General features: G+C 36.6%; 1 long non-coding RNA gene and 1 pseudogene across 1 annotated transcript; one reads left to right on the top strand and one right to left on the bottom strand.

Annotated features, from left to right (window-relative positions):
• Positions 1 to 3,095: 3,095 nt before the first annotated feature.
• LOC100032057 (retinitis pigmentosa 9 protein-like) lies at positions 3,096 to 5,231 on the bottom strand (annotated as a pseudogene).
• A 5,020-nt stretch (positions 5,232 to 10,251) lies between these two features.
• Positions 10,252 to 11,439, top strand: LOC130453758 (uncharacterized). The gene is made up of 2 exons (XR_008911301.1): positions 10,252 to 10,478; positions 11,121 to 11,439. It is a non-coding gene; the product is annotated as an uncharacterized LOC130453758 (long non-coding RNA).
• The last annotated feature ends 6,909 nt before the right edge of the window (positions 11,440 to 18,348 follow it).

Below are 18,348 nucleotides of genomic sequence, written 5' to 3'. Positions count from 1 at the left end.
TACTTAGTTATTGATTATTAAATAGAAAACCCACATTATTCCCCTCATACTTCTCTGTGGGGATAGTATAGTATTCTATTAGGGTAAGGTAGAATTCTATACCCCATTGAGTATACTTGTTTTATCCTGTCTGAGTCAGTTATGATAAGAATAAAGTTTAAGCACTGCCTATCAAAACCCTTATCCTTCCCTCTCTATAATGATTTTTTACACCTTTTATGGTATATAATTTTCCCCATTCTATCTCTCCCTTCTCTTATCTCTCAGTGCAACCCTCTCAGCCCTTTATTGATTTTTTCATATCATTCATATACATTCATGTCATATCGTACATACATATCATTCCACATCACCAAATTTACATGTACATCATATCATCATAATCAGTTTACTTCTCCATTCTCTTTCTGAGTCAATTCCTTCTATCTTCTCTACTACTAAGAATAATTTTAGAGTTACAGAAATGTTCTTTCCATGTAGACATATAAACATTTTTACCTTAACGAGTCCCTTAAATTTTCTCTTTCTTATTTACCTTTTTGGGCTTATCTCATATTTGGACCTGGAATTGTTTGTTTAAGTCTGGATTATTATCAGGAATCCTTGGAAATTTTCTATATTATTGAATGTCCATCCCCTCCACCCCCCCAAGCAATAAAGAATATACTCAGTTTTGTTGGATAAGTGACTTTGGGTTGTAATTCTAAATCTTTTGCCTTCCTGAATATCATAGTCTATGTTTTTTGATTGTTTAATGTAGAAGCCACTAGCTCCTGTGTGATCCTCATTGTAGCCCCACGGTACTTGCATGGGTTTTTCTGGCTATTTAACGTACTTTTTTCCTTGACTTGGTGGCTCTTGAATTTAGCCATTACATTTCTGGAAGTTGTCATTTGAAAATTTCTTTCTGGAGGTGATCTATGAATTCTTTGCATTTCCATTTTATTTTCTTGTTCAAGGATCTCTGGGCAGTTATCTTTGATAATTTCTTGTAATATGATGTCCAAGGTTTTTTCTTCATCATAGCTTTCAGGTAGTTCAATAATTCTCAAATTGCCTCTTGTAGATCTATTTTCTAGGTCAGTTGGTTTTTCCTCTCCTCTCCTCTCCTCTCCTCTTCCCTCCCCTCCTCCTTTCCTTTCCTTTCCTTTTTCCTTTTCCTTTCCTTTCCTTTCCTTTCCTTTCCTTTCCTTTCCTTTCCTTTCCTTTCCTTTCCTTTCCTTTCCTTTCCTTTCCTTTCCTTTCCTTTCCTTTCCTTTCCTTTCCTTTCCTTTCCTTTCCTTTCCTTTCCTTTCCTTTCTTTCCTTTCCTTTCCTTTCCTTTCCTTTCCTTTTCCTTTCCTTTCCTTTCCTTTTTCCTTTCCTTTCCTTTCCTTTTTCCTTTCCTTTCCTTTCCTTTCCTTTCCTTTCCTTTCCTTTCCTTTCCTTTCCTTTCCTTTCCTTTCCTTTCCTTTCCTTTCCTTTCCTTTCCTTTCCTTTCCTTTCCTTTCCTTTCCTTTCCTTTCCTTTCCTTTCCTTTCCTTTCCTTTCCTTTCCTTTCCTTCCTTTCCTTTCCTTCTTTCCTTTCCTATTTTCCTTTCCTTTCCTTTCCTTTCCTTTCCTTTCCTTTCCTTTCCTTTCCTTTCCTTTCCTTTCCTTTCCTTTCCTTTCCTTTCCTTTCCTTTCCTTTCCTTTCCTTTCCTTTCCTTTCCTTCTTTCCTTTCCTTTCCTTTCCTTTCCTTTCTTTCCTTTCTTTCCTTTTTCCTTTTCTTCTTATTTCAGTTATTTTTTCCATAAGATATTTCATGTTTTCCTCTATTTTTTTCATTCCTTTGATTCTGCTTTATTGTTTCTTGACTTCTCTTATATCATTAGTTTCTGGATAGTCAATTCTGATTTTAAAGACCTGATTTTTCCTGTTATTTTTTGTTCTTCTCTTTCAATGGACCCATTTCTAATTGCATTACTTTCATTTCTCTTCCCCACTTTTTCTCCACCTCTCTTAATTGGTTTTGAAGTCCTTTTTTGAGTTCATCCTGAATCTGCATCCAACCTGTATTTTTCTTTTGGACTTTGCATGTATTTTCTTTACTTTTACTGTCACCTTCTATGTCTGTACCTTGTTATTTTTTCTCTGTAAAGATTCTTCAGAGTTGGGTGCTTTTTTGTTGTTTCCTCATTTTTCCTATCTAATTGTAGGTAGGCTTGGGGGGATGATGTGATGGTCGCAGGACTGAGAACTCCCTCCCCTGACTGATTCAATTGACTCTTGAGATGCTGATAGCTTAGTCTTCTCTTAGGCTTTGGTGTAACCTTTTCATCTCACTCTGATCTTGATCAGGTCAGAAGCTGTGTACTTTATCTAATCAAGGACACCTTTGATTGTTCTGTCTTGGAGCACTGCCTTGAATTTTAGACAAAAAGATCAGTACTTAGTAATTAGTATTATCAACCACCCCAAAGTGTGAAATAAGTCCTCATCTCAAGCCTAGACCAGAATTCCCCTGCTGGGGCTCCAGACTTCTCCAAAGGTTTGAAATTTCAAGGGGGTATGGGTTGGCTTGTACCATTGTTTGCCCAGGCAGGATCTCTGGGTCTGGAGGTTGCCTTGGGCATAGGTTCTGGAACCTCTGACAGCAGATGTGGGGTTGGGGTGAGGGTGGTTTGCTCTTGGCTTGCTCTTCCCTCACTACATCTTCTTTCTGGCTCTCCTCTCCTCTTACCCCAGGGTCCCAGTTGTTCTTTGCCTATTTTTTGAGTTTTTCTTTTCTTGAAAGTAGTTTTATTCTGTAATCTTGTTGGTTCTTTCACTCCTGTATTCATTTTGTGGCAATATTTTAATATTTGTTGGAGAGGATTGTCATAGTGGCATGGAGCTGCTCTGATTTACTCTGCCATCTTGACTCCACCCTCTGGAAACACATTTCTGCAAGTCTTGGTTTAAGAAAAAGATGCATTTTTCAGAATTGGAGCTGTTAAAACAAAAGAACAGCGAGTTCCTTTATGAGAGAATGGGTTATTCTTTATGGCATACTTTTAACAAAAGTATGTATAGGACTTATGATCCACTGGTAGAATGAGGAGTTACCTCTTCCTCAGATCCCCTCCACAATATTATTTTTTTTTTGTTTGAGTTCACATCTTTATTGGGTTTTCTTTTGTTGTTCTGAATTGGGGAGTAGATTGCACTGGGAAGGAAAGGAAGGATTTTCTGCTGACAAAAAAATTTTTTTCCCTAAAAATCTTAGTAGATCAGTTACTTTGTGGAGTGCCAGATTCTACAACAAAATTATTACAATGAAGATAAGATATTTCATATAGCTACCTCCTTTTCCATTCTTCCACCATTAGATCTTGCAAGTATACAGCAAGGATATTCACTTTTAAGTGAGAAATAATGGAGTTTTATTATTCATCACTCAATAGAATGCACTTGTAACTGCTGAAGATCTCAACTTCTCAAGTCATCCTACTACTCCATTAACCCTCTGATCTTCTAGGGGAATCTCTCTTGGAAACACCTAGAATATTTTCGTATCTTATGCTTGATTTTTTTTTTTCAAAACTAATCACAAACTACAGTACACAGGGGGGAGGAGGAGGAGGAGAATCCAGCAGTGTGGCATATAAGAAACTCAATATCACAGTGAATTCATCACTGTTGGCAGTGAGGGCAAAATGCCATGGGGGGATGCTAACTATGCAAGTTTTTTGGTTCCTTTTTCTCTGTCAACTGAGGCCCTTTTGTGGCTACTTCTTTACCTCTGACATTCAGCTATGATTCTGGAGTGACAAGATGGATTCAAAGGAAATGACTTTTTAGTCAGAGTCTGAACTCTCATTTGATTTAGATTTGTGCTTTTTTTTTCTTTTTCTTTCTCTTTTTCTTCTCCTTTTTCCTTTTCTTATGTTTCTCTTTCTTCTTCTTTCTCTTATGCTTCTCCTTACATTCTGAGGAGCTGGAACTAGTGCCATCTTCATCTGAGGTAGAATCTTCTAGTAGCTTCTTTAACTGCTGTATCCACATCTCCAGACCATCTCTAGGATGATGAAGCGTGTTCGCACCTCCTGACAGCTTGGGGCCAGCCAGGCCCCTTAGGACACGATCACTTGGGAATTCCTTTGGCTTGTCTGTCTGTGTTGATACAAGAGGTTTTTTTTCTTTCTCTGGAGAGGGGACCAGCGAGAGCGATGACAAAAAAGGAAGCGGCAGTGTGACATTCTTGTCTAAGTACCCAAGAGAGGAGAAGGAAGTTCTGAAGGAAGCACAGGCCAGCAGCAATCAGTGCGGGCTGGAGATTTAGGGCTTCATGTTCTTTGTGTCCTTTGCAATTCTGATCAGGCGTGGAAATGCAAATGTCACTTCATTCTGGAGAGCCTTACCTCACATCCTTTTCATGCCGCTTATTCTCTCTTATGATGTCATACATGGGATCTTCGTGTGCTACTCTGAATTGTTCTAATTTCTGATTGCCTTTGATAAAGAATGGGCATTCTTTGTCACCTGTTCTGTGTCCATACCGTTTACAGCGCCAGCATTGCATAACCTTGACTTCTTTCCCCAGGGGCATCCAGAGTCCTTTAGTTGCAGCATGAGCCAGAAATTCTCTGGCGTGTTCATTGCCTGGTACATCTGGGATACAGTCTTCTGGCTTAGTCTCATCTTAATAAGTCCAGGAGGAGGTTTTTCATAAAAGGACTCGAGGTGCTGCAGCTGCTGCCGCTGTTGTGCGTCCCGCCGCCGCCGCTTCTGCTCCTGGCGCCGCTGCTGCTCTAGCTCGGCGGCCTCCCGGGCCCGCTTGGGGCCGCCCCGCTAGCATTGGGGCCTGCAGCAGCATCGGGGCCCGCGCGGCCTGGCCCGGGGGGCGGAGGCATGGCCGGGCCCAGGCCCGCGGCTCCCCGCCGCCGCTGCGGCCGCTAGGGGAGGAGGAGGAGGAGGAAGAGCCCCTCCACAATATTATAACAATAAAAATTGTAACCAATAATGTAATAAAAACAATAGCACAAGAGAAAGAAAATTGGGAACCATTAGACATATCTTCCTCTTTGTCCCCATTGCCCATTTGTCCAGACCTCATGAAGGTGGCCATAAAAAGCTCTATAACTGTGTGCATTGCTTAGAAGAGATTTAAGGTATCATTTCTATTTCTTCCAGGGAAATGGAGAACCACCACACCTTATCATCTTCCTTAACACTACATCTTAAGGTACTTCAGACCTTACCAGTTGCCTTATTTTAGTGGACACTGTCATCGGATCTGCTGATATACTCTGTAACTATGCCCCTGAATTGGTATTTTTCTATTTTTAGATAGCATTATGTGACTGTTTCATACCCTCACAATGTTTCAGATCCTTCTAAATTAGTTCCATAATCATACAAAATAGTTTGGCCTAACTATGCAAAAAGGCAAATTTAAGGCAATGAAGATTATTTTTTTAAAAACTTAATTTACATAAATTATTTAATTTCATCCACTCCCAGAAACCTTCCCTTTGTAATAAAAGAAAAACATTTTAAACAAATATTCATAGTTAATCAAAACAAATTCTCACTTTGACCATGTCCAAATATATAACTTATCTACAATCTTGTTTCTATCACTTCTCTGTCAGGAATTGGTTGGCATGCTTCATCACTGGTTTCCTAGAAATGTAGTTACATTATCAGAGATCCTTTTCCTCAAAGATGTTTGACTTTACATTGTGGTTGTTATTTTATAAATAGTTCTCCTGCCTTTGCTTGATTTACTCTTCATCAGTTGACACAAATCTTTTCAGGATTCTCTGACACAATCACTTTTATGATTTCTTTGATCAAAAGAGTATCCCATTCCATTCATGTTCCACATTTATTCGAGCATTTGTTAGTTTTTGGACACTCTCTTAGTTGCTAGTTTTTTTGCTACTACAAAAAGAACTGCTATACATATTGTTATTTATGTAGATTCTTCTCTTCTTTCTCTATTCTCTTTTGTAAAACCAGAATTTTAGGAAGGGAACACACATAAAGATTAACATTTAAATAGTTTGTATTTATTTGAGATTGGGGAGAGGGTTTTGGGGAAGAAGTAAGGGAGAGGGTGATCTTTAGACCTTTAATTTTAACTCCTAAATTAATAATTCTAATTATACTAATATCCTAAAGGCAAATCAAACAGAAAAACTGAATCTTACAATACAGTCTCTGGGAGCCAAAACAGAAATCCAAGGTGAAATGTCCACAGATGATAACTCCTCCAAGATGAAAACAGCTCCTCAATCCCTAATCAGCAGATGGTTGAAGAATAAATCCTCACCATAGCCAAAGGATCTTCACAGACTAGTGTCTTGGGAGTTGATCTTCTGACAGACTCAGCCACACTTCTCTCTCCTTTCCTCAGCTCCAGAGAAACAGTTTCTCTCTCAACTGAATCCCAAAGATTCCAACACTCCCAGGCTCATAACATTCCAGTCACATGCTCCTGCCAATCATTTTGCAGTCTTTATCTTTCCTTGATATACTTTGAGGTATAGGCCTAGAAGTAGTATAGCTGGATCATAGTTCAGTGAATTTCAAGATATGATTTCCAAATCATTGGACCAGTTTGTAGCACAGTCAACATTGAATTAGTGTTTCTGTTTTCCTTCTAATATTTGTCATATTCTTCCTTTGTTATTTTTGTCAGTTTGATAAATGAGAGGTGGTGGTAGATCCTCACATTTTTTTTTTGAATTCATGATTTGGAGTGTTTTTTCATAGTTGCTGAATGCTTGAATTTTTTCCTTTGAAAACTTCTTGATGAAACTAGATCATTGTACATATTAACAACAGTACTGTAAAAATGATCAATTGTGAAATACTTAGTTACTCTGATCAATGCAGTGAGCCAAGAAAATTCCAGAGGATTCATAATGGAAAATACAACCAAACACAACTTTATTTTTATTACTTTTTTTCCAATAGCTAATATGGAAATATGTTGTACGTGATGTTACATGTATATACACATATATATTAATCACATTGCTTGCCTTTCTAATGGTTAGGAGAGGAATTGGAGGATAAGAGAGAATTTGGAACTGAAAAAATGTTTAAGTGTTAAAAACAAATAAATAATGAAATAGGGAAAAAAACACCTTCCTGTTCTTATTTTTTGTTGTTGATATATTGGAGAATGATTAAGCCATATTAATTTGGATATTTCTTATGTATCATGGACATGAGACCTTTATCAGAGACAGTTGTTGCAAATATTTTCCCTAGCTTTCCATTTTCCTTCTAATTTTCAATCCATTACTCAAGCAAACACATTAACATAAAGTATAAGTCACATAAGGGCAATATTGCATTGGTGAGCATAGCCAACAGATCCATTCACCAAGGAAGTTTTTACTTTAGTGGGAAGGTATGCTGCCTTAATGATCCATAAGAGAGGGCATAAAATTTTTAGCACCTCAGGACTTTTCTTGTCTGAACAAATTACTCATGAGCATCCTACATTGTCTTTATATGTAGGCTGTAGAATCTTTCCAGATCTTTTAGGCACAAGAGCAGAGGTGTCAATAATATTACCCAGTCTATGACCCTCACACTTGTTGATGGTTAGTCCTGTTAATCGATTAGAATGCATTGGAATACCAGAAAACTATTCAACAGATACCTAGAGATCTTAATTGGTCAGATAATGAAGGACACAAAGGTATTATGTACTAGATATCTCTATTTCTTTATGGGGAAGAGATGTGCTGTCTGAAATGAAGTTGGTGTTATCTACCTCTTAGACCATCTAAGGTGATTTTACATAGGGGCCCTTTCTGCTTCTCCTGCTCAATTTGCTGGTCCTATTACTTGTTTAATACATGATTTTAGGAAGGTAAATGACCAAATGGCAATCATGAGGGCCTTATAGCCAGGTCTCTTGTCTCCCGTGCAATATTAACTGATTGGCTATTAATAGTTATTGGTTTAAAATATCATTTCTTTACCTTTCTTCTCTTTCCCACTGATTTTCCTTGCTTAGATTTTTTATTCCATTCATTAATTTTAAAGAACCCATAAAAAGGTATCAGTGGAAGTACTTCCACAGGGAATGAAAAATAGCCTGACCCTGTGACAAAAATTTGTAGCATAAGCCTTAGCTCCAATTAGAGCACAATTTCTAGAACAATACATTATTCATTATATGGATGACATTTTGCTTGCAACTCCTTTTGAAGAAATCATAATTTCTATGTTATCTCAGACAGAACAAGCTTTAGGAAATGCAAGGTTAGTTATAGCTCCTGAAAAAATATAACTTAATCCAACATAAAAATATCTAGCTACCATGGTTAAAAACCAAGAAGTCAAGCCACAAAAAATAAAGATCCATAGAGATACTTTATGTACAGTTGTCCCTTGATATATCATGGTTCACTTATCATGCCTTCATTGTATTACAGGTTTAAAAAAATAAATATATCTAATTATGTATCATGGCGTTTTCACTGTATCATGGGATTTTGCGAATGCATACCTGTATGGGTACTGTACACAATGGAAATTCAGTACAACACTGTCACTTGTGTAAGTTTGCCAATGTGAGATTGTACCCGGCACTATTTGGCTGCTGGAATGAAAGGTGACCAACCAGAGAGCTATTTTGTATCCTTGGCTCAGTATTTATAAGAGTGTGAAAGAGGTTTATAGGAGAGTGGGGAGGGTTTATAAAGACTTATAAAATATATAAAATAAAATAAATATAATGTTGTTAATTCGCAGATTTCCACCCATTGCAGGAGTCTCTGGAATGTAACTCCCATGATAGGTGAAGGATCACTGTATTCTAAATGATTTTCAAAAATTATTGGTAGGTATTAATTGGCTCAGACTATATCTTAAATGCACTACTGAAGACCGTAAACATTTGTTTGATACTCTCTGTGATGATTGCAATCTATTCTCCCCTCAAATTTTGTCTCCTTTAGCTAAGATTGATCTCAAAAAGGTGGAATCTGCCTTGTCACAGGATCACCTTTATTGCATTGATTTTCCCAGCCTTTATTAGCTTTGATATTAAAAACAAAACATACACTCCTACTGTCACCCTTGATCAAGGAGAACATATTATTGAGTGGATACACTTGTCCAACCAACAAATAAAATTTATAACTAGCTACTTAGAACTTACTACTCATTACCAAGTTAGAAAATGCACTTTGCAGCTGATCAGCACTGATCCTTCTGTAATTCATCTTCCTATGTCTAAATAACAAGTTCAGTCATTATTCATACAATCTCTCCGGTGGCAAATAGCTCTTACAGATTCGTTAGGGATTATTGATAATCATATTCCCAACAACAAAATTTTGCATTTTGAACAATTGACTCCTATCATATTTTCAAAAATCACATCTCCTTATCCTATTCTTTCTGGTTTAATGTCTTTGCCAATGCTTTATCCAGTGGCCATGCAGGAGCCATTATGGAAGGCCAGTCCATGTTTTTATACACTGTATACTCCTCTCCACAGCAGAACTTGCCACTGTTTGTGGTGTGTTAAGGACAATTTCAAAACCTTGTAATATTATCTCTGACTCTCAATATATTGTTAACCTTGTTAATTCTTTAGAAACTACAAAAATAAGACCAGTACAGGATTCTGAGCTATTTCTTCTATTTCAAACTGCATGAACTGTGATTTTACAAAGACAAAATCCCTTTTACATTACACACATTTGATCTCATTCACCCCTTTCTGGTCCTTTGACACATGGAAATACCCAAGTGCACAAACTAGTGGCTACAGCATTTCAGTAAGCTGTTCATTCACATTATTTACTTGATGAGCATGCTCATTCACTTAGATCTCATTTTTCAATTACTAAATTGCAAGCTCAGGAAATTATTCACCAATGTGCATGATGCTCCTCATTTTTTTCTGCTTCTCTTAGGAGTTAACACTAGGGGAGTTGAAGCAAATCAAACATGACAATGGATGTGACTCAATACTCAATACTCAATACATTTGGACAACTCAAATATATACATGTAATCATAAATACTTTTTCTCATGCAATCTGGGCTTCAGCTCAATCAGTTGAGACTACCTCTCATATTATCTCACATTTATTATAAGCCTTCTCACACCTTGGGATTCCCAAACAAATAAAAATGGGTAATAATAGTGCTTATACTGTAGGAAGGGATTTCTAATAAGGCATTGAAAAGCAGACTGACAGCCTGGGATGTTGCAAAACCAGGATTCCACAGAGCTGGCTGGGTCAGCATTCTAAGGCAGTTGGGAAGCTCTCTCTCAAGCTGGGTGGCAGACTGAGAGACTGTGTGCCAAAGGGTCTCCCTGAAAAAAACAATTTAGGAGCTGCCAAGGATTTGGATCATCTTTTAAAGGTTGAGTGAGTGTTCCCCTTCAGTCTGGTCAAGTCTTGAATGGGTATGAACCTCTTCCCTTCCTGGATCTTGTGAAGACCCTACATCTTGATCCTGCTGTTTTGACCCAACCAAGGACTCTGGAGTTTGTAAGAATCTGGCCCTGTGGACATTACTAACCCCTTGTATCTTCTACTAGTTTAGTTAGTTAAGTTAAGATTTATTTAGAAAGTCTAAGAATTAATACCTGAATGGGTTAATAGTAGTAAGTAATATCCAAATCCCTTTCTAATTCACTTATTCCTGTTTAGTTAAATAAACCCTCTTTATATATTGTTAGTGTGATCCCTTCTGTTAACCTTCCCTAAAACCTTCCCTATTATAATACTAGTCAATGATTTTCATAGTTCTGTGAATATGGGACATTACTCATAAAACTGGTATTCCCTGTAATTCAACCAGTCCAGTGATTTTAGAAAGAACTAATCAAATCATAAAAACACAAGCTGAAAAACAAAAGGGTGAATATCATACTATATGAAGAAAATATTACCTGACCAAAACATATTAACTCAAATAAACTTTTAAAATGGATACTTTTAACAATTTAATAATTATTCACTTTACCATTCTTAAAGGCATGGTAATTACACCAATGCAAAATATTTTAAATTAGAAGGAAAATAATAAACAAAAACCTTTAGTGTACTGTTAATATCCAGGAGAAAAAAATTGGAATGGACCTAATAAAATAGTGACATGGGGTTGAGGTTTTGCTTGTATCTCCACAGATAATGGACATGTCTGGATACCCAGCAAACTCATTAAACTGTGTTGAGGAAGACCAGATTCACAGATAAATGCAACAGATGACACTTGAGAACAACAGAGTGTGAAGATTTCCAGTGACTATCTTGAAGTCCTTGAGAGACAAGTCTGCAAGACTGATGACTTGGGCACAAGTCAAATGAACAATCCAGTTGACTGAACAATCCCTTGAGATGGCACAATTCTCTTAAGACTCCTGCTTATTTACTTAATGCCACATTTACTATTATCACCTTCGCAGTGGATACTAATGCTGAAATATATTGTTTAATTTTACCAAAATCACTTCTTTTAAGAGCACTTACATGGTTTCACAAATTTCCCTTTGTTTATATTAATGATACAATCTGGCTTCCCCTTCCTGTTCTAACACAGGAATATTTCTAGTATCTGAGGGAGGTATGTATAATTATTTAGGAACCACAGTATCTCCCTTTCTTCATGCAAAGAACCTTTTCTGTATCCCTCAAACACCTCAAATGTGGATTCTATGTGATAAAGTACTTATTATATATATATATATATGTGTATATATATATATATATATATATATATATATATATATATCAGTTTTTAGGGCCTCCCTAAGAAAAGGGTTAAGGATGAGTGAGGATATGTACAAACCCTCACATCCAATTGTTGAAGAATTATGTTCTGAATAACAAGAGACAATGGAAAAGGAAATACCATGGTCAGACTCTTTTGTATCGAATCTTCTTTGGGTAGAAATGTCTGACAATTTTAATCAAACAGTACATAACTGGGGTCTGAGGATGAATTCCAAAGGTCCCATTATTACTTTTAATGTAAATATAGCATGTTGGCATTAGTATTACATATTAATGCAAGAACTGAAAGACTAGAATTTGAGGATGTAGCAGTGTCTATTCCCTGATTAGCTATTGAAGGAGGCCCAAGTCAGCATACACAATGGGAAATCTTGGCCACAACTCATCCTGTATGTATCTTCAGACCAGAATTAATAATCATATACTAATTTGGAAAAGGCCACTTATATGTAAAAGCTTGTGTCTTTGCCAAATTCCACTTGATTAGTGGATTGTATAAATTCTACTAATCAAGATGCATATATTATCATTATGTATCAGCCACCTTTAGTTTGGCTTCCTGTAAATCTTACTGAACAATGAACTTGTCTCTCACCTTCTCTTATTCCCAACTTCTTCCCAATTTTCTATCAGGAAATATAGGTTTCTATAGCTGACTGAATATTAGTGTTATTCACACTTTGAACTAATTCTTAAAAAAAAACCCTTAACTTCCATCTTAACATCAATACTTTGTAAAATTTCATGCACTGACTGCCAACCCCCCTATCATTTCCTCCACTATATATTTAAAGAGGTACTCCTATATGCCTCTTCATGTAAGATCATTTATCCCCTTCTATCTCTCCTTTCTTCTTCTCCCAGTGTATTCTTCTTTCTTGTTTATATGTATGTGTATCTATTTTTTATATCATCCTATCCTTTTCAGCTTATATTCTTCCTATATATACTACTCCTTTTCTCTATCCCAATGAGGATAAAGTTCTTAAGTATCTTAAGTACCTTAAATATCTTGAGTTCTTTAGGTACCTTAAATAACTCTAGCATTACAGATATGTTCAATATCTTAATGATTACTTTCTCATGCAGGAATGTAATCAGTTTAACCTTACTGAATCACTTACATTTTTGCTTTTCTGTTTACCTTTTTATGCTTCTCTTGAAGGTTGAATTTGATCCCCAAATTCTCTTTTCAGCTCTGGTCTTTTTATCAAGAATGTCTGAAAGTTCTCTATCTCATTAAATATATATTTTTTTTTTCTCATGGAAGACAACTCTCAGCTTCACAGTTAGATAATTTTTAGTTGTAATCTCAGACTGCTTGCTTTCAACAATGTCATATTCTATGCCTTCTAGTTCTTTAATGTGGAAGATGTTAAGAGCCTGTGTAATCCTGACTGTGGTACCATAATATTTGAATTGTTATCTTCTGACTACTCACAGTACTTTTTCTGTGGTCTGGGAGTTCTAGAATTTGGATATAGTCCTAGAAAATTTTATTTTATGGCTCTTTCAGATGGTGATTCTTTCATTTTCTATTTTCTCCTCATATTCAAGTGTATGTAAAGGATAATTTTGGGTTGTGACCTAAAGTAAATTAATTATTGGTTGCCAGGGGATATCCTAAATAAAATACCCAAGTCAGCTGGAAATTTATGGTAATTTTAATTAATATAGAGGAAAGAAATTAAGAAAGAGAGAGAGAGAGAGAGAGAGAGAGAGAGAGAGAGAGAGAGAGAGAGAGAGAGAGAGAGAGAGAGAGAGAGAGAGGAGGAAAAGAGTTAATTTTAAACTGCTCCAGTTCAGGCTGAGGCAGGCAGGAATTCAAGGCCTTGGCCAAGGGGGCCTCCCCTGAGAGCCAAGGGAAAAGGGAGTCAGTCTTATCACTCACCACGTGACCACCTCAAGGAAGCTGTCTGAGGGAGTTCCTCCAGGCTCGAGTTCCAGGATCGAACTGGCGCCCAAGCCTGCTTACAGAAAGTGACTAGCCAGAACCACCTCTCTGGGGAAAAAGGCCAAAAGAGTGGAAAAGACTTGAAATATATAGATGTTTTTACATTCTCATCTCATTACATCATGTGTCTTATCTGTCCCAATGGTAGATTAAGTTTGACTTAGGACAGCCCAGGGATCTGCCAGCTGTTTCTGCACATGTCTGTTGAAGGCCATCCTCCTAAATACTTAATCCTTAAGTATGGGTGTAGACATTCCTGATTTTGTTAGACTAAGTAGGGTGGAGTAATATAAAGTTTACAAGACATTCCCGATTTTATTAGACTAAGTAGGGTGGAGTAATCTTAAAGTTCACAATCCATTCCTGATTTTGTTAGACTAATTATCTTCATTGTTATAATCAGGAGATAGCTAAATCCAATCTTCACAAGTATCAGGACAATTTCACTTAATGGTTTCTTGTAATATGGTGTCCAGGATCTTTGATCATTGCTTTCAAGTAGTATGATACTTCTTGGGTAAGCTCTCCTGGATCTATTTTATAGGTCAGTTGTTTTTACAGTGAAATATTTAAGATTTCCTCCTATTTTTTATCCTTTTGATTTTCTTCTATTGTTTCCTAATTTCTTATGAAGTCATTAGCTTCTATTTGTCCAATTTTTATTTGTAGGGACTTATTTTCTTAAACTTTTATGTTTTCTTTTCCATTTGTCCAATTCTTTTTAAGAAATTGTTTTCTTCAGTATGTTTTAGAGCCTCCTTTTTCATTTGACCCAGTCTAGTCTTTAGGGAGTTGTTTTCTTCAGTATTTTGGCCTCTATTTCACCAATTCTAGTTTTTAGGAAGGTATTTTCTTCATTGATTTTTTCCTAAGCTGTTGAATCTCTCTGTCATTTACCTTATTTGGTTTTCAAACTTCTACTCAAGTTTATTCAGGGGTTACTTTAAGACCTGACATTCTTTTGCCCTTGTCTTTGAGTCTTTACATATTTCTGTTTTGGCATTATTGTCCTCTTCAAGTTTGTATTCTTATCTTCCCTGTCACTACAGTAACAAGTAACTCTGTAAGATCAAATTTTTCCTTTTCCTTTTGCTTATCTTTCCAGTTTTTTCCTCATTTCCTTGTCTATCTATTGAAGTTCGTCTTTGCTCCTGGTATAGAGGAAATACTCTTCAAAGCTTGCAGTGTAGCTTGCTCTGGTGTTTGGGGTACATCTGACTGACTTTGGGTCCCACATTGTGCATTTGAGGGGTACCCTAAGTGGCTTGTAGCTGTTTTGTCTGACTGGACTTTGCTCTTTCCTTTTGCAGTTCTCTTGGTATCTTAGGAGGTGGGTTAGTCCCAAATATTACTGTATTCTCCCCACCACCAGATGGACTAGTTCCATTTGTACCTTTTTTTGGACCATGTACAGTGGGCTCTTTCCTGGTTCTTCTGTTTCTCTGATGTTGCATGAAATAATCTACTCTCCTTCTCAGCCCTGTGCACTGGTTTCCTCTTGCCTTTTTTTGAGGCATTTTTTTTCTTTTGTTTTATATGTTTGCTTTAGATGGACTTGGATGAACTGGGAATGTTCCATACTCTGCTATCTTGATTCCCAGAAGAGAAAATCTTATACCTAATCTTATAGCAATAGTTTCCATGTAAGGATTCTATAAGCTACAACCTCCTTCAAGGGAAACTGTCATAGTGGCCTCAAGACCATCAGGCCTAATTTAATAAATATTATATTGTAATATAGTAACATTTATATTTCTTTTTCCTGCTTCACCATTCCTTCCCCTCCCTCTACTCCTACATATTAATATTATACTTGAGACACTAAAATAGAGAAGAAGATAAATGCTTAGCTGTATTTATGACATGAATTCTACCCAGGATGATCATCTAGAGAGAATGAGAGATGACTGTTTTCTGCTGGGAGTCATCAGACCATGACACCTTGACAGAGTCATGTGTGGTAGCTAAGGAGGCCACAGAGTTGCCCTTGGCAAGATGTGATTGCCCACTCAGTCCCCCTTGCATGATATCTCTCATCAATATCCCTTACCTATGGAATTGACATGATTATTTTACCACCTAGTCTCAGAAGGAATAATGAAAGAGCAAAATACCTGTACCTTAATTCTCTAAAACATCACCAAAAGATCAGACCCTTAAACCCAATCCCAAAAGACTATCATGGGTTAACTTTTACTTAGGTACATAATATCCAGGAAAACCATAGCTACAAGACAAGCCCAGTACTTTCCCACTTACAGAAACTTATTCTCATGAAGCCAGCACACAAATCAATCATAAAGGCCCATACAAAATGTATAGGTATACCAAGCTTCAATATGCCTCAGCTTGCCAGTGGTAAACTCCCTAGTAAACCCTGAAAAATTACCAGTCTAATATTAAATCTGAATTGTGATCCCAGTACTCCTTAACCTCAATGATACAATTGTTGAATTGTCTTTTAAGAACTGTTGATTGATTATTCCATTTTATTAAGAGCAATAAGTAATTTTCCTTGATTGTTTACAAGCTCAAAACTCCTCACAGGGTAATGAGAACATTAAGCCAGCTGTGATGAAATAATTTTTCTTGTGTGAAACCTTTGTTCTGTCAAGATTCAGTAATCCTAATACAAGAATATAGAATATTAATCAAGTGTTTCATTAAAAGTTAATGTATCACTTTTCCAATTATTTCCATTTAGACATGTGTGTTAGGTAATGTATCTGTGTGCCAAGAAAATGGATATAAAAATAAACACCAAGCCTGGGGATGGTGGAGCAGCTATCAGATGCAAAACATTCCCATGCTGTAAAGATACAGCTGTCTTCTGTTTGTTATTTTCTTGACTGATCATTTGCCACCTGTCGGGAACCCCTGGAGTTGCGAGTAAGGCTGTACCTTGCCCATGGCAGTTTTCTAACAAACCCTTGACCTGCTGTGTCCTGTCCTTTGGCCTTCTGACAGTATTTGAAGGCTCTTAAGAAATGGGAGGTTTATGGGCCTCAGGTTGGGAATTTCAGGAAAGAAGTGGCAATAATTACCTTTATCTTATGGGGTTGAAGAATAACAATAATCTATCAAACAAAAATATTGAACAGTTCCCAGGTACCTCAACCAGTAATCCTTTTGTATTGAGTATTGTAATTCCTATAGAACAAGGGGTCAAGAGCTGAAGATGGATGAGAGGGAGAAGAGGCTCTTTTTTCCCACAGATACTGTGACTACCTGTTCCTAACTTAAGATTAGAAAGACAGGATAGGAGGTAACCAGAAATTTGGAACAGACTGAATTGTAGATAAATCAAAAAAGAAAATTTCATGAACTCAGGTTTGATAGGGACATATATCACATAAAAATAGGGTGGAGTCTTAAAGCAATAACACTGATAATAAAGGAGAGAGGAAGATAAAAGGGTTGGCAGGACAGGATTCAAGGAAGAGTTTTGAAAAAAAAGGGCACCCAGACAGGTTCATTATAACAAACAAGAAGTAACATTGTTCAACATATAAAGTTCTACTAAAAAACTTCCTGGTTCATTGACTCTTTAATGGTCTGAAAGTCAACAAACCTTTTGTAAATTAGTGACTGGAAGAATTCAACAGTGAGTTAAGAAAATGGATTTTTAAAGCAGTTCTAAATTGTTGTGTGTGGAACTTTACATAGCTCCTCAGTGTGGATTTCTCTCCTTCATAGAAAAAGCGAATGACATATTCCCAGGGCAAGACAAATAACATCTGGGAAGGACTTACAGTAGAGATGAAGAACAGGGTTCTGGAAATTGAGATCTATTAAAATGAGGGCAGATGAGCATGAAGAAATGTCTTTTTACATAAGCTCCTGGATATGTTTCCCTTTTTCATGTTCATTTCTTATAGGAAGCTCATCATATCTTCAAATATGATTGCCAGGAAAATACTCCAGATGCTAATGTCTTTTTTAGCTATTTAGATGTTTTTTATGACTTCAAGAAATTTCTCAAGTAGGAATTATTTTCTTTTTCATTATCATCTGCCTAGACCAAGTCAAGTAAATGATAAACGTAAATTGCAGAGGGAAGGACCAATGGGATATAATACTAATGCCACCACCATCACAGCTATCACCACCACCACCACCCTTACTACTACTTCTTTTCTTTTAAGGTTTACAAAGTGCTTTCTCTATATTAAGGATAATGTTATTGCTATCTTCATTTTACTGATTATGAAATGGATCCTGAAAGATTAAATGCATCTAACACCACACTAGTGTGATATTAAACTTGAGATAATAAAATCGAACAGTGGACAAATGCATTGATATTTATGACATGAATTCCACTCATGTTGGATGAAGTAGCATTTTTGTGAGTACTAAGTGACTCAAGCAGTTTTTCTTTTCTTAGACCGAGATTCTATTTCTGAAACTTATTCCAAACCTGAAATCCTAAGCCTCTGGGCTAGAAGACATCTTTATATGTCACAGACTCAAGTTACATGTTAAGGCTAGCCACAAGAGGTCGTATTATTGGCCCACCAGTTAGTCACTTCCAAATTCAAAATTAATTTCTGTTTGGTAAAAACACATAGCAATTGACTAACAGATTATGGCTATGGGATTTCTGGAACCCCTATAGGATCTGAAGTATAGAAACTTGGTGTCAATGCCAAAACTTTGTATATAATT

This window comes from Monodelphis domestica, chromosome 4 (assembly GCF_027887165.1).
Source record: "Monodelphis domestica isolate mMonDom1 chromosome 4, mMonDom1.pri, whole genome shotgun sequence".
Taxonomy (NCBI): Eukaryota; Metazoa; Chordata; class Mammalia; order Didelphimorphia; family Didelphidae; genus Monodelphis; species Monodelphis domestica.
Note: the sequence above shows the minus strand (reverse complement) of the source record. Positions and strands in the feature narration are given on the sequence as shown.